We start from the raw sequence: 16,020 nt of genomic DNA on the forward strand, positions 1-16,020 counted from the left end.
TCAATAGGGCACTGTTATATCTTTTATTATAAATGAAATAAATGAAATGAGTAAAATACAACTGCTACTTTGTCTAGATAAGGCAGACTAATGCCGCGTACACATGATCAAACTATCCGGCGGAAAAGTCCGGCGGAATCCGCCCGTGTGTGGGCTCCGACTGATTTTTTTTTACCCAAGATACGGCCATGTGTGTGCTAGTCCGCCGTACTTTTGAAATGAACGGACTTTTCCGCATGGAGAAAAGTCCATTCATTTTGAACGCGGCTCCAGGTAGACGGGACTTGCGAAGGAAGTCAATGTCGCTGCCTTCGATTAGATTGACATGTCGTTAGCCCCGTCACCTGGTATTGACTTAAAGGGAAACCCTTACGCTGGAAAAACGGCGTGGGTGTCCCCCCCAGGTCCATATCAGACCCTTATCCGATCACGCTACCCGGCCGGTCAGGAAAGGGGGTGGGGACGAGCAAGCGCCCCCCCCCCCACCTCGAGCCGTACCAGGCCGCGTTCCCTCAACATGGGGGGGTACTTTGGGGAAGGGGGGCCTCATGGCCCCACCACCCCAAAGCACCTTGTCCCCATGTTGATGAGGACAAGGGCCTCTTCCCGTCAACCCTGGCCGTTGGTTGTCGGGGTCTGCGGGAGGGGGGCTTATCGGAATGCCGGGGCCCCCAGATCCCGGCCCCCCACCCTATGCGAATGAGTATGGGGTACAATGTACCCCTACCCATTCACCTGTAAAAAAATTTTTTAATAAAACACAACACACAAGGGTTTAAAATAATTTATTGCACAGCTCCGGGGGTCTTCTTCCGTCATGGGGGGGTCTTCTCGTTGGACTCCTCTGCTATCTTCTGCTCTTTTACTAGCTCTTTTACTTGTGGAGGTGCCTGGCTTTCTTCTTCGTCGCCACCGCCCGGGGGTGGGTAGGGGTACATGGTACCCCAATACTCATTTACATAGGGTGGGGGCCAGTATCTGGGGTACCCTTATTAAAGGGGGCTCCCGGATTCCGATAAGTCCCCCGCCTGCAGACCCCAACAACCAACGGCCAAGGTTGTCGGGAAGAGGCCCTTGTCCTCATCAACATGGGGATAAGGTGCTTTGGGGTGGGGGGGCGCTCGGCTCCCCCTTCCCCAAAGCACCCCCCATGTTGAGGGCACGTGGCCTGGTATGGTTTAGGAGGGGGGCGCTCGCTATTCCCCACCCCTTTCCTGATTGGCCGGGCTGCGTGTTTGGATAAGGGTCTTATATGGACCTTGGGGGGACCCCGCGCGTTTTTTTCGGCGTAGGGCTTCCCCTTTAAGTCCATACCAGGTGATGGGGCCAGCGACGTGTCAATCTCGCCGCCGAAGGTGGAGACATTGACCTCCTGCGCTAGTCCCGTCTACCTGGAGCCGCATTGAAAATTAACGGACTTTCCTCCGTGTGTGGGTAAGTCCATTCATTTTCAAAAGTACGGCAGACTCCCCTGGTGTGTGGGCAGGTCCACTCGTTCCGAAATTTGGCAGACTTTCCGGCGGTTTGTCTGCCAGACTAAGTCCGCCGGATAGACTGATCATGTGTACGCGGCATAAGAAAATTAAGGGGCTTACTAAGAGAAGAACTCAAGATAGTTAATGGTAAATCTACATGAGCTACAGAGATCCACAAAAAAGTTAGGATAAACAATTTGTGGAAAGAGTAAACCCTGAACACTGGGCTTTATATAAGACCGGCAAGAAAAAAGTCACTGTTGAAAACACATCTAATCATTTGATGTTTGCCATAAGGCATGTAAAAGGCACAACAAAGATGTACAATAAAGGTTTTTTGGTATGATGAAGCCAAAATTTGGCCTTAGAGCAAAACATTATGAGGTCTATTTAAAATTATTTCAAACAAAATCCATGCAAAATCCATGCAACTTTTGCCCAAGATTTACACATTTTCTAATTAAATTCAATTGGGAAGTTGTGTGAAACATGTTTGAATAGACCCCCTATGTGTGGTAGAAAGTCAACACTACTTATCAACTAGAAAACACCTTCCCCATGATGAAGCAAGGATGATGGTAGTATCATGATTTGAGGATGTTTTTCAACAGCGGGCAGCAAGAAGTTGGTTAAGACTGAGGACGGATGGCTAAGATGGAAGGCTAAAGTCAAACACATGGAAAACCTGTTTCAATACTTTAGTCTGGGATGGAGATTCACCTACCACCAGGGAAATTACCTTAAACGCACAGCAAACATACTGGTGCTGTTGAAAACTAAGCCCAAACCTTAATCCAGCTAAGATGCTGTGTCAATTCGCGAACACTGTAGCTCACAAATTATTTCCATCCAATTCAATAGTGCTAAAGCAATTTTTCCAAAAAGACTTGGGGGGGGGGGGGGGGGTTGCAGGAGACCAAATCTTCAAAGTGCATGATGTATAAATTAATCAGTAAAAAGCCAAATTAAATTATATTTATTATTTATATGGATGCCAGCAAGATACCTTTCTCCGTGCAGACTGGCTTACCAGAAATGTGTTTTACTGCTAAGTAGCAGCAGTGGCTATTGAGCAGTCACAGTGAACTGCGAGGAGTTTTGGAGAAGCAGGGTACCTGTTGGCACCAAAAGAAAAACCCAGTGTGCCTGCACATACAGTGATGAGGGGACCCAAAAGAAGGGCCAAATCACAGAACCTAAGGAGCAACCTTGACTTTACTAGAGTTCCTGTGTCAGGAAAAGGTCCGTCCGCTATTGTGCAGTACTGAGGTCCACCAACAGGTGTCTCCTGGCAGTTTGGAACTGTCAGGAGAGTCTTTCCCTGCTGGTGTTATGTCATCATTGGGCTGCAGTACTGACGTCCACCAGCGGATGGATACTGGCAGTATGAAGCAGACAATACTCCCTGCGCTCAGGACAATCACTGGCAGTCCCATAAATACCCGGCAAGCCTCACATGCTTGCCTTGGTATCTTTCTTCCTTGTGCCCTGGTCTGTACCTTCGACCTGTATCTGGAACCCTGGAACCTGAGCTTGCACCCAATCCCATCCTGATCCTGTCCCTCTTGTGTTCCTGTTCCCTTGTAAGCCTGATCCCATCCATTATCTCCCTCTCTTGTCCTGCCCTTGTTCATTTTCTGATCCCCTGTGTATGACCCTGGCCTTGCTAACGTGTTTGATTTCAGTATTTCCCTTTGGCTGTACATATTATCTGCTGTCTGTGGGTTTCTGTTGGTTGGTTGAGCACTATTTGTATTTGGGGTGTTTACTTATTTATATCACTTGTCTTAGATAAACGTTCTTATTCACTTTTTGGTTTCCTCTTTGCAGTCCATACTATCTGGTCAAACATCATGACATCCTGTAAGAAGAGATGGGTTTGACAGCAGTTGACACCCAGGTTGTGGCCCTCCAACATCCCTGAGCAGGCATTTACTGAGAGCAGATATGCATCTTACTCCCTGTCAGAATAATTGTAGTTCTGAGATGCTTGTGTCTGTAGGGTACACAGTCCAAACTAGTATGAGCGTTGGAGAACCACATATTGGTGGAAAACTTTGGGTGCACAGGTGCTGGTAACAAGAGGCTCACTGGAAATCACAAGAAATAAAGCTGGTGCAGAGGATCAGGTAGCTGACTGGATTGAACAGGGAGACAGTCATGAATGGAGATCGGATGCTGGTATGGATACACAGAGTTAGTGGAACAGGATGCAGACTGGGGAACACAATCACAGGATCAGGCTCAGGGACAGAGGCTCAAGGTACAATTTGGGATGCACAGGGATGACAAGGCTGGATGCAGGTTAAAGTACTTGAGGATCACTGGAGAGACAGGTGGCACTGAATGTTTGGGCCACAGAGGCAAAGCTTAGAGGCACTGGGGATCACTGGAGAGCTGAATATGAGTGCTCCAACCCCAACACCAACTAACCTGCACATAAGCCCTTTGAGACCGTTTTTCGTTTGTGATTGGCCACAACACCAGAGCAAGCAGGAAGCTGGCATCTATACACAGAGAGTAAGACCTGGCACTGGGGAAAGGAACAGGTGAGTGTAATAGTGGCCCTAAGACACCCTAAGCCAGGCATGTCCAAAGTCCGGCCCGCGGGCCAGTTGCGGCCCGCGGTCCGGTTTTGAACGGCCTGCCTGGTCTTTCTCAATTTATTGTGCTGCAGGATCAGGGCTGTCAGATCAGCCGATCCCTGGCACTGTGAGAAGCTCCGTGAGCTTCAAAAGTGAAAGTAAAGTGCAGAGGAGTGTGCTGTGCTCTCTGCTTCCCCCTACAGTGCAGTACCCGGCTGAATGAGGCAGCTGCAAAGGTACTGTACTATGCTACAAGCTAGATTAGTGTTAAAAAGGCCTTTATTCATGTGTGTGTATGTATGTATGTGTATGCATGTGTCTGTATTTGTGTGCATGTATGTCTGTATGTGTGTCTGTATGTGTGTGTGTGCGCATGTGTCTGTATGTGTGTGTGTGCGCATGTGTCTGTATGTGTGCGCATGTTCCTGTATGTGTGTGTGTGTGCACATGTGTCTGTATGTGTGTGTGTGCGCATTTGTCTGTATGTGTGTGTGTGTGCGCATGTGTCTGTATGTGTGTGTGTGCACGTGTTTGTATGTATGTGTGTGTGCACATGTGTCTGTATGTATGTGTGTGTGTGCACATGTGTCTGTATGTGTGTGTGTGTGTGCACATGTGTCTGTATGTGTGTGTGTGTGTGTGTGCACATGTGTCTGTATGTATGTGTGTGTGCACATGTGTCTGTATGTGTGTGTGTGTGCACATGTGTCTGTATGTGTGTGTGTGTGCACATGTGTCTGTATGTGTGTGTGCACATGTGTCTGTATGTGTGTGTGTGCGTGTGCGCACATCTGTGTGTGTCTGTGTGTGTGTGTGCACATGTGTCTGTGTGTGTGTGTGCACATGTGTCTGTATGTGTGTGTGCACATGTGTCTGTATGTGTGTGTGTGCACATGTGTTTGTATGTGTGTGTGTCCACATGTGTCTGTATGTGCACATGTGTCTGTGTGTGCACATGTGTCTGTGTGTGCACATGTGTCTGTGTGTGCACATGTGTCTGTATGTGTGTGTGTGCACATGTGTCTGTATGTGTGTGTGTGTGCACATGTGTCTGTATGTATGTGTGTGTGCACATGTGTCTGTATGTATGTGCGTGTGCACATGTGTCTGTATGTGTGTGTTTGCACATGTGTGTGTGTGTGCACATGTGTCTGTATGTGTGTGTGTGTGTGTGCACATGTGTGTGTGTGTGCACATGTGTCTGTATGTGTGTGTGTGTGTGTGTGTGTGTGCACATGTGTCTGTATGTGTGTATGTGTGCACATGTGTCTGTATGTGTGTGTGTGCACATGTGTCTGTATGTATGTGTGTGTGCACATGTGTCTGTAAGTATGTGTGTGTGCACATGTGTCTGTATGTGTGTGTGTGCACATGTGTCTGTATGTGTGTGTGTGCACATGTGTCTGTATGTGTGTGTGTGTGCACATGTGTATGTGTGTGTGTGTGCACATGTGTCTGTATGTGTGTGTGTGTGCACATGTGTGTGTGTGTGTGCACATGTGTCTGTATGTGTGTGTGTGTGCACATGTGTCTGTATGTGTGTGTGTGTGTGTGCACATGTGTATGTATGTGTGTGTGTGTGTGCACATGTGTATGTATGTGTGTGTGTGTGTGCACATGTGTCTGTATGTGTGTGTGTGCACATGTGTCTGTATGTGTGTGTGTGTGTGTGTGCACATGTGTCTGTATGTGTGTGCGTACATGTGTCTGTATGTGTGTGTGTGTGTGCGCACATGTGTCTGTATGTGTGTGTGTGTGTGTGCACATGTGTCTGTGTGTGTGTTTTTTTTTTTTATTGCACTGCACCAAAAGCACCCTACATTTTCCAATGTGTGGGGTACCATTAAGAATTAACGGTGCCCCCTAAAGTGCAGAGCATTAGTCTGTGTGTTGGGAACGAGTGCGACAAAGGCAAAAGAATTCTTGTTGGGCTGTGTATTAGCGCTCGGATGGACACACTTAGACCGAATTTTCAATGGTTCAAAGAATGTCAGGCAAAATGGTCGGCCCTCAGGCATGTTCACTTCAACAAATCCGGCCCACTTTGAAAAAAGTTTGGACACCCCTGCCCTAAGCCAAATCCACAAAGGCTAGGTTATAACAGTTTGAAGCAAAATACCACTGAGGACAAAGAAAGGGGTGAGTTTGTTTATTATAATAAACCTGTCATAAAATAAATCTGTAGGCTTCTATCTCCAACCACTCATTTTGTGAATGGTGGTTTCCCAAACTGTCATGCTGATGCTTTAGCTTTAATGTTTTCTGAGTCTCTGACACAAATCAAATATAGATACAGTATAACAAGTACAAACTTTTTTGACATTTATTGATAGCATGCTTGTGGCCAGGTTTGTGATCCAAAAGTACCGAAGCTAGGCACAGCCAGAAAACTGAAATTTTGCAGGAGCCCAGTAATGGCAGTTCCTATACTTTCATAATATGTTGATAGGTTAGTAATTCAAAAGTGCAGACCAGGTAGGGTAACTAGTGATGGACGAACGTTTCGCCCGGCGGTCGTTTCGCGGCGAATTTCCGACATTCGCGGTCCGCACGTTCGAACGCCTTTTTCCGTCGTTCGCCGCGGCGGACTTACGTGTTTAATGTATACAAGAACTTTAACCTTTGGTGACACGTTTATCATGTGATACAGGACAGCCAATTGAGACATGACAGCACATGGACACTTGTACATTCCCCCTAACCTATAAATACACCCGATCCGGTGGCCATTTTACATTCTTTCTTCTGTTACGATAGGGACAGGTTCCTGTGTGGAGTAGGGAGAGATAAACCACTAGCTATTTGGTACACAAAAGTTCTTTTCAGGACTGGTATAGGTGTTAGGTGTTGATAGGTTTGCTGTGCTGCTGATTCTTGCAGCAGCCTGAGTGTCTTTTGTTAGTTTAGAGAAAGGGAAAGGACGGTGTATGCTACAGGGACAGCCAGATTAGTCTTTCATCATCATCATCATCATCATCATCATTAGCTGTTACTATCAAGGTCCACAAAAGAGCTGTTCCAGTAACCACTAATCGTTCTCTTTTTTTGCCAATTTGTATAGGGACAGGAAGGAAGCAGTGTTGTCAGGCAGTGAGGGTAATTTTAAAGACTTGCTGTTATTATTAGTTCCACAAAGGTTCTTTTCAGGACTGGTATCAGTGGTACAGTAATAGGCTTGTACATGTATAATATTCTTTCTTCCAAATATAGAAAGGATATTATACTTGACTGCTGCCCTTCTGCTGCAGTCTGCTAAACATTCACAACTCACTTGTTCCACAAAAGTTCTTATAAGGACTGGTAACTTGGTATAGGGTGCTACGGTACATAGGCTTGAGTGCGGTACAGTCTGCTGTTCTGTAAGGACCGCTATCGGTCCACAATAGATAGGGTTGACGTGCACCACTGCTGACCGCTGCCCTATACTGCAGCAGTCCTTCAGCGGTATAGGGACTGACGTACAGTCTGCTAATCACTAACACACAACCTGCTTGTTCCACAAAAGTTCTTATAAGGACTGGTAACTTGGTATAGGGTGCTACGGTACATAGGCTTGAGTGCGGTACAGTCTGCTGTTCTGTAAGGACCGCTATCGGTCCACAATAGATAGGGTTGACGTGCACCACTGCTGACCGCTGCCCTATACTGCAGCAGTCCTTCAGCGGTATAGGGACTGACGTACAGTCTGCTAAACACTAATACACAACCTGCTTGGTCCACAAAAGTTCTTATAAGGACTGGTAACTTGGTATAGGGTGCTACGGTACATAGGCTTGAGTGCGGTACAGTCTGCTGTTCTGTAAGGACCGCTATAGGTCCACAATAGATAGGGTTGACGTGCACCACTGCTGACCGCTCACCTATACTGCAGCAGTCCTTCAGCGGTATAGGGACTGACGTACAGTCTGCTAATCACTAACACACAACCTGCTTGTTCCACAAAAGTTCTTATAAGGACTGGTAACTTGGTATAGGGTGCTACGGTACATAGGCTTGAGTGCGGTACAGTCTGCTGTTCTGTAAGGACCGCTATCGGTCCACAATAGATAGGGTTGACGTGCACCACTGCTGACCGCTGCCCTATACTGCAGCAGTCCTTCAGCGGTATAGGGACTGACGTACAGTCTGCTAAACACTAATACACAACCTGCTTGGTCCACAAAAGTTCTTATAAGGACTGGTAACTTGGTATAGGGTGCTACGGTACATAGGCTTGAGTGCGGTACAGTCTGCTGTTCTGTAAGGACCGCTATCGGTCCACAATAGATAGGGTTGACGTGCACCACTGCTGACCGCTCACCTATACTGCAGCAGTCCTTCAGCGGTATAGGGACTGACGTACAGTCTGCTAATCACTAACACACAACCTGCTTGTTCCACAAAAGTTCTTATAAGGACTGGTAACTTGGTATAGGGTGCTACGGTACATAGGCTTGAGTGCGGTACAGTCTGCTGTTCTGTAAGGACCGCTATCGGTCCACAATAGATAGGGTTGACGTGCACCACTGCTGACCGCTGCCCTATACTGCAGCAGTCCTTCAGCGGTATAGGGACTGACGTACAGTCTGCTAAACACTAATACACAACCTGCTTGGTCCACAAAAGTTCTTATAAGGACTGGTAACTTGGTATAGGGTGCTACGGTACATAGGCTTGAGTGCGGTACAGTCTGCTGTTCTGTAAGGACCGCTATCGGTCCACAATAGATAGGGTTGACGTGCACCACTGCTGACCGCTGCCCTATACTGCAGCAGTCCTTCATCGGTATAGGGACTAAGAGTTTTGTCACAGGGTCATTTAAAAAATGACAGGCAGAGGAAGAGGCAGGCCCTTCCGCAGGGGTGGTAGGGGTAGGGCAGGAGCAACAGGCTTGAGCCAAAGTGGGAAGTTGCAGAAGGTGCGTTCAATTACTTTAAAGGATGCACCAGACTTGGTTGAGTGGCTCGCTCAGCCTTACTCTTCTGCACCCTCCTCATCCTCTCGATCTGCACCCTCTTCTTCACTCTCTGCTATGTGCACCCCCAAAGACACTACCACCAACAACACGACCACCACCACCACCACATACCTTCCGCTTGAGTCACTGGAATTATTTTCCGATCCATATCAAGAGGACATTTCTGATGCGCAGCCACTCTTGGTATTGGATCAGGAAGAGGAGGTAGCAACAAGCGCTACTCAGCAGTCTGACGCCAGTACCCAGATCAGCCCAAGGAGGAGGTTGGTCCCCGGTGTTGCTGCCTACTCCGAGATCTCTACTTATAGCGGTGGGGAAGGTGACGTTGATGATGACGTGTCTAGTGATGTCACGTGGGTGCCCACAAGAGAGGAAGAGGAGGGGAGTTCAGAGGGAGATATGGACCAGCAGATAGGGAGGAGAAGCAGCAATGACTTACATTGCACAGCAGGGACAAAGCAGACTGCAAATGTATCAGGAGCGAGTCATCGACCATGTACGGTCACATCTGGCGCTCCCAGGACACCGGCACATGGCTCCGCAGTGTGGGCTTTTTTTAACGTGTCCGCTGCTGACAATAGCGTTGCCATCTGCAATCTTTGCAGTCAACGCGTTAGTCGCGGTAAGCCCAATACTCACCTAGGGACGACCGCCTTAAGAAGGCACATGAGCAGCCATCACCGAGCCCAGTGGGAGCAACGGAACACACAAAGCCACACTGCAGGCTCTCACCGTCCAGCCTCGTCTTCTACTTCTCCTTCTCCTCTCTCCTCACAATTGTCCTCCACTCCACCTTCCATCACGCCAAGCTCACATTTTTCTGCAAAAAGGCAGGCTTCCGTGGGCCTAATGTTTGAGCGTAAAAAAATGATGACGCCGGATAACCCTCTTGCCCAACGGTTGGCGGCTGGCTTGTCAGAACTCATAGCCCGCCAACTACTGCCATATAAACTGGTGGACTCGGAGGCCTTTCGCAAATTTGTGGCCATTGGAACACCACAATGGAAGGTCCCAGGAAGGAAGTATTTCTCAGAGAAGGGCATCCCAGAGCTATATGGCCATGTTCAGCGGCAAGTGAATGTATCTCTGGCACACAGTGTCGGTGCCAAGATACATCTGACCACAGACACGTGGTCTAGCAAACACGGGCAGGGAAGGTATATCAGTTTTACTGCCCACTGGGTGAACCTTCTGACGGCCGTCAAGCATGTAACCCGTGGCACCCGTGTAGATTTGGTTTTACCGCCACGGATTGCATGCAGGCCTGACTCTTCTTCTCCTCCTCCTACTCCATCCTCCTCCCTCTCCTCCTCAGCTGCCTCCTCCTTTTCCGCTGCTAGCGTCTCTTCCACTGCACCGCCCAAGCTCCCCAGAACCTATTCCACATGCCAGGTGAGACGTTGCCATGCCGTGCTGCGTCTGTTGTGCCTGGAAGCAAAGAGCCACACTGGCCCGGCACTCCTTTCAGCTTTGCGTTCACAGGCAGATGAGTGGCTAACACCGCTCAATTTGACAGTTGGTAAAGTGGTGTGTGACAACGGTGCCAATCTGCTTAGCGCATTGAAACAGGGCAAAATCACGCACGTGCCGTGCATGGCACACGTCTTAAACTTGGTCGTGCAGCGATTCCTTGTCAAATACCCTGGGGTCCAGGACATCTTGCGGCAGGCAAGGAAAATCTCGGCCCATTTCAGAAGATCTTACACGGCCATGGCTCGCCTTGCTGACATTCAGCGGCGACACCATCTGCCGGTCAGACGTCTTATTTGCGATTGCCCGACGCGATGGAACTCAACCTTCTATATGCTTGATAGGCTGCTCCAGCAGAAACGTGCAGTTAACGTCTACCTGTATGAACTCTGCGAAAGAAACGGTTCTGGGGAGCTGGGTTTTTTTTCACCGCGCCAGTGGCTGCTCATGCGCGACACATGCAGACTTCTGCGGCCATTTGAGGAGATCACCAAACTGGTCAGTCGCAGCCATGGCGCCATCAGTGACATGGTACCTTATGCCTTCTTTCTGGAGCGTGCATTGCGTCGTGTCATTGATCAGGCTGTGGAGGAGCAGGAGCGGGAAGATGAGGAAGTCGCAATGCTGGATGAATTCCCAGGGGGGGCTACTCTATCTGAGACAAGTCAACAACAGGAGTCTGATGAGGAGTCAGAGGAGGATGGTGCCGGGGCGGATGAGCAGGAGCAAGAAGAGCATGCTTTAAACCTTTCTGGGATCCCTGTTGTGCGAGGATGGGGAGAGGAGAATGAAGAGGACGACATTATCCTGGATGATGAGCAGGAGCCAGGCCACCACACCGCTTCCACTTTAGTGCAAATGGGGGCCTTCATGCTCCAGTGTTTTAATAGGGACCCCCGTATAAAAAGCATGAGGGTCAAGGACCAGTACTGGGTGGCAACGTACTTAGACCCCCGGTACAAACACAAAATGGCGGAAATGTTACCGCCGTCGCAGAGGGCTGTCAGAATGCAGCACTTCCAGGCCTTGCTTCGAGAAATGCTGCATTCTGCTTTTGCGTGCGCTGGCAGAGGAGCAATTCCCACTCCCAGAGAAGGATTTGCGGGTACCAATCCAACAGCGCCTGCAAGAAGAGGCCGGTTTGAAGATGTGTTGGTGACTTCGGATATGAGGTCATTCTTTCAGCCGACCCATCGACAGGTGTCATCCGGATCCAGCATCAGGGAACGCCTAGACCGTCAGGTGTCCGACTACATTGGGTTAACGGCCGATGTGGACGCTCTGAGGAGTGATGAACCCCTAGACTACTGGGTGGGCAGGCTTGACCTCTGGCCAGAGCTTGCCCAATTTGCAATCAAACTGTTGGCTTGCCCCTCATCCAGTGTCCTGTCCGAAAGGACGTTCAGCGCAGCAGGGGGGATTGTGACCGATAAGCGTACTCGCCTAGCTCACCACAGTGTTAACTACCTCACATTTCTAAAAATGAATGAGGCATGGATCTCGGAGGAATTCAACACATGTGACCAGTAGACCATGTATATGTCTATAAACTATTTTTTTAATCAAGCACACAGACCTTCTTAATTCATTTGGCTCACTTCCTTGACCCAAAAAAGCACACCGTACTATATGCCCCTACCCTCCTCTTTGAAGAGGTTGAGCGGTGTCATATTTCTACTGGGGCTGCTTATGATATCCCTGTGCTGTGCTGACTTCCTCCTGGGGGTTCTTATTATGAAGGGATCACACTATCCCTGTGCTGTGCTGACTTCCTCCTGGGGGTTCTTATTATGAGGGGATCACACCATCCCTGTGCTGTGCTGACTTCCTCCTGGGGCTGCTTACGGTGCTGCTGTCAGTGCTGTATGTCACGGTGCTGCTGTCAGCGCTGTATGTCACGGTGCTGCTGTCAGCGCTGTATGTCACGGTGCTGCTGTCAGCGCTGTATGTCACGGTGCTGCTGTCAGCGCTGTATGTCACGGTGCTGCTGTCAGCGCTGTATGTCACGGTGCTGCTGTCAGCGCTGTATGTCACGGTGCTGCTGTCAGCGCTGTATGTCACGGTGCTGCTGTCAGCGCTGTATGTCACGGTGCTGCTGTCAGCGCTGTATGTCACGGTGCTGCTGTCAGTGCTCTGTATTACGGTGCTGCTGTCAGATGCCTCTATCACGGTGCATGTGTCATTCCGGTATGTCACGCTGCTGGTGATCATCTCCTGCACCCTCTTCTTTGCCTACCCTGGTCCCTGACCTTCCCTCTCCTCCATTGCCTTCATTAGCTCCATAGTCCTGAATTGTTAGAACAATTTCCCAAATAAAATAAAAATGCTTGTAGTTATCGATCCCAAATTCACCTCATACATGTATTATGTCATTGTCCAGATGGTGGGACTACGTTTTACCCCCTAATAATTACCACGTGGCCGCAAATTCGACATGAAGGTTTGCAAAGTTCGCCTCCCATTGAAGTCAATGGGGCCCGCGGCGAACGTTCGGTTTCGCGAACGTTTGGGTCCGTTCGCATTTCGCTTTCGCGAAACGTCCCGTCGGAAGTTCGTCCATCACTAAGGGTAACGTATATTTGAAGAAGGTTCCTTCTTCATCAGAGCAAGGAAGCTGGTGCCAAGGAAGAAATGTTGTGTGGGTAGCTTTATTTGCAACTGGCCCTTATCCCCTCATTGAAAAATATTTTATTCTTTTCAATTTTTTAGAACATTTTACTTTCAAAATATTTTATTTTATATTAAAGGCACTTACATACGTAAAACAGTACACAAACTAGCAGTAGCAGGGAGGGCCTGCTGTCACAATGTAAGTAAAAAAAACATGAGACATTAGTGAAAAACAGATACTATCAAGAGAGAGAAGCACGGATTATGAATACAATGATATAAGGAGTGCTGGACATGACAGTGTGGATGAGGGACACAGAGGGTTAAGCTTTATGGGTGGAGTTCAGGAAAAGGTTTGCAGGAAACAAGTTCAGTGTAGGGGAGGGGTCACATAAAAGGGAGAGGTGTGGCTTTAAGGAATCATTCGGAGCCCAGTGTGACCCAGAGGAGGCAGTTTTTTCGCTGCTCCTCTGCTATGGCGGACCTCGAGGGACTCTTCGCGCGGCTGCGACGGGCGGCGGAGGTGCACGGTGCGGACTGGCTGCGGGAACGTGTGGGTGACCTGACGGACGGCGATGTGGACGGCGGCGGGACAGGTGAGGTTCCACTGCGCGCGCGGAGGTCTCGGCCTCCGGCGCGTTTTTCTCCTGGGCCTACTCCTCGGCCGCCTCGTGACTCCCGGAGCCCGGGGGTGGACCGATCGGTCCCCCCGGCAAAACGACAGGTTATCGGCTCCCCCCGGTCCGGGCGGTCGTTACGCCGCCGAACGGAGGGGGGCGGGGCTTCACGGCCGCATGAAAATGGCGCCGGGACCGCACGGGGCCCGGTGGAGGTGGGGGGGAGTGTGGATGGCTCTGGGTCGGCAGGCCAAGGGGGGGGGGTGCACGTGGCGGGGGATCTGCGGCAGGCTGGGTCTGGGGCCAGCATCCGCGCGGTGGGGGGGAGGGGGGCGCTCCGGGGGGGTCGCATGCCGGAGGGGGGGGAGGGTGGGTCGCAGAAGGCTGCCAAGGTGCCTGGCAGGGCTGGTTTTAGACGCCGGCATGCCGGGGGCGGCGGGGGGAGGAGGACATTGCCTGCAGTCCCGGATCGCAGGGACCGGATGGACCGCGCGGAGCACAGGGGGATTGCCGCGTCCCCGGTGCGCGTTGGAGAGGTCGGTTCGGAGAGCGAGCTGTCCCAGGAGGAGGAGGGGTCCTTTTCTACACCCGGACCGGTACCGGTCGCCGAGGCCCCTGGGGGCCCGGGTAAGTTGCGGGAGTCTACATTGCTGGCGGATGCCTTGCGGGATCTGATGGGGGTGGCGCAGGGGGGTGCGGTGCCCACGGGATCCCGGGATGTATTGGGGGGGGTTGTGGCAGGTTCAGCGCAGGGGGCGGGGCCTGTGGCCCCGGGGGGGCCGTCAGGTCAGTTGCAGGAGCTGTTGGGGGGGCTGCAGGCCCTGGTGGGTAAGTTTGCTGGGGGCTCCGGGTCGCCTCAGGTGGCCCCCTGGATGGGTACTGTGGGGGGGGCCGGGGGGGCGGAGGTCATTCCTGCGCGGGATGCACCGCCTGCCGCGGTGTCGGGGAGCACGGATGCGGGGGCTGTGGGCCCGGGGGTCCCCCCGGTGCCCGCGGACCCGGGGGCGCGGTCTGACCTGGTTAGGATCGCGGATGCTGCCCGGTGCGAAGTCTGTTTGTTTCGAAGGCCCATTGGGGGCGCATTTGAAGCAGGAGGTGCGGGACAAAATCGGCAAGGGTGAGTATGTGGAGATTTTCTCCTTGCTCCCCCTCGAGAAATTTAATTTGGACAGGGTTAAGCCGGACAGTTCCAAGAAGGACGACGAGGAAAAACGTAGGTATCGGCTGATCCCGCGCACATTTGCAAATTGGCTTCAGGCGTTCGCTATATTGGCTAGCGTGATAGGGGAAAAGAACCCCGAGCATTGCTCGGCGTTATTTTGTTACCTGGACGCGATTGGGGAGGCTCACCGAGTGTATGGAGGGCTGGCTTGGCTGCGCTATGATGAGCAGTTTCGTCAGCGTAAGGCAGTGCGGGCTGACCTGCGGTGGGATCACAAGGACATAAGCCTCTGGATGAGGCTTATGTCTGCTCCGCGGGCCCCCACTCCGTTTCTTCAGGGGGGGGCCGGGAGTGCGTCTTCCTCGGGACTGCCGGCCGGAAAGAAGTGGGGGGTGTGCTGGCCCTTTAATGAAGGGGCTTGTAAATTCGGAGGCGCGTGCCGCTTCAAGCATGAGTGCTCCGGGTGCGGCGGCACCCACCCCCTGTCTCGCTGTTTCAAAAAAGGTCAGCGTGCCGGTGCCGCCGGTCACAAAAGGGATGACGCCGGTGAACCTGGGAAGGATGCTTCCTTTCCTAAATAGGTATCCGGATGGTGCGGCGGCGCGTGGGTTAATTCTGGGTTTTCGGGACGGTTTTAGGATTCCCTGTTCTTTGGGAGGGGTGCCGCCGTTGGCCAGGAATTTGCGATCGGCTTTAGATCACCCGGGGGTTGTGGATGAAAAATTGGGTAAAGAGGTGGCGCTGGGCCGGATGGGTGGTCCTTTCGAAGTGCAGCCGTGGGGGGACCTGGTGGTCTCCCCGTTGGGTGTAGTTCCTAAGAAGGAGCCGGGGAAGTTTCGCTTGATTCATCACCTGTCTTTTCCGAAAGGGGGGTCGGTCAATGATTTCATTGACCCGGAGGCGTGTACGGTTTCCTACACTTCTTTTGACGCGGCGGTACGGTGGGTCAGGCGGTATGGTCGTGGGGCTCTCATGGCCAAGGCGGATGTGGAATCGGCGTTTCGCCTTCTGCCGGTCCACCCGGACAGCTTCCGGCTGTTGGGATGCCATTGGCGGGGCAAGTTTTATGTGGACTTGTGCCTGCCCATGGGTTGTTCCATTTCATGCGCCTATTTTGAAGCTTTTAGTTCATTCTTGGAATGGG

The sequence above is a fragment of the Lithobates pipiens genome, unplaced genomic scaffold, assembly GCF_037356315.1.
Source record: "Lithobates pipiens isolate NorthernLeopardFrog02 unplaced genomic scaffold, aLitPip1_a1.2 Scaffold_28, whole genome shotgun sequence".
Classification (NCBI taxonomy): Eukaryota; Metazoa; Chordata; class Amphibia; order Anura; family Ranidae; genus Lithobates; species Lithobates pipiens.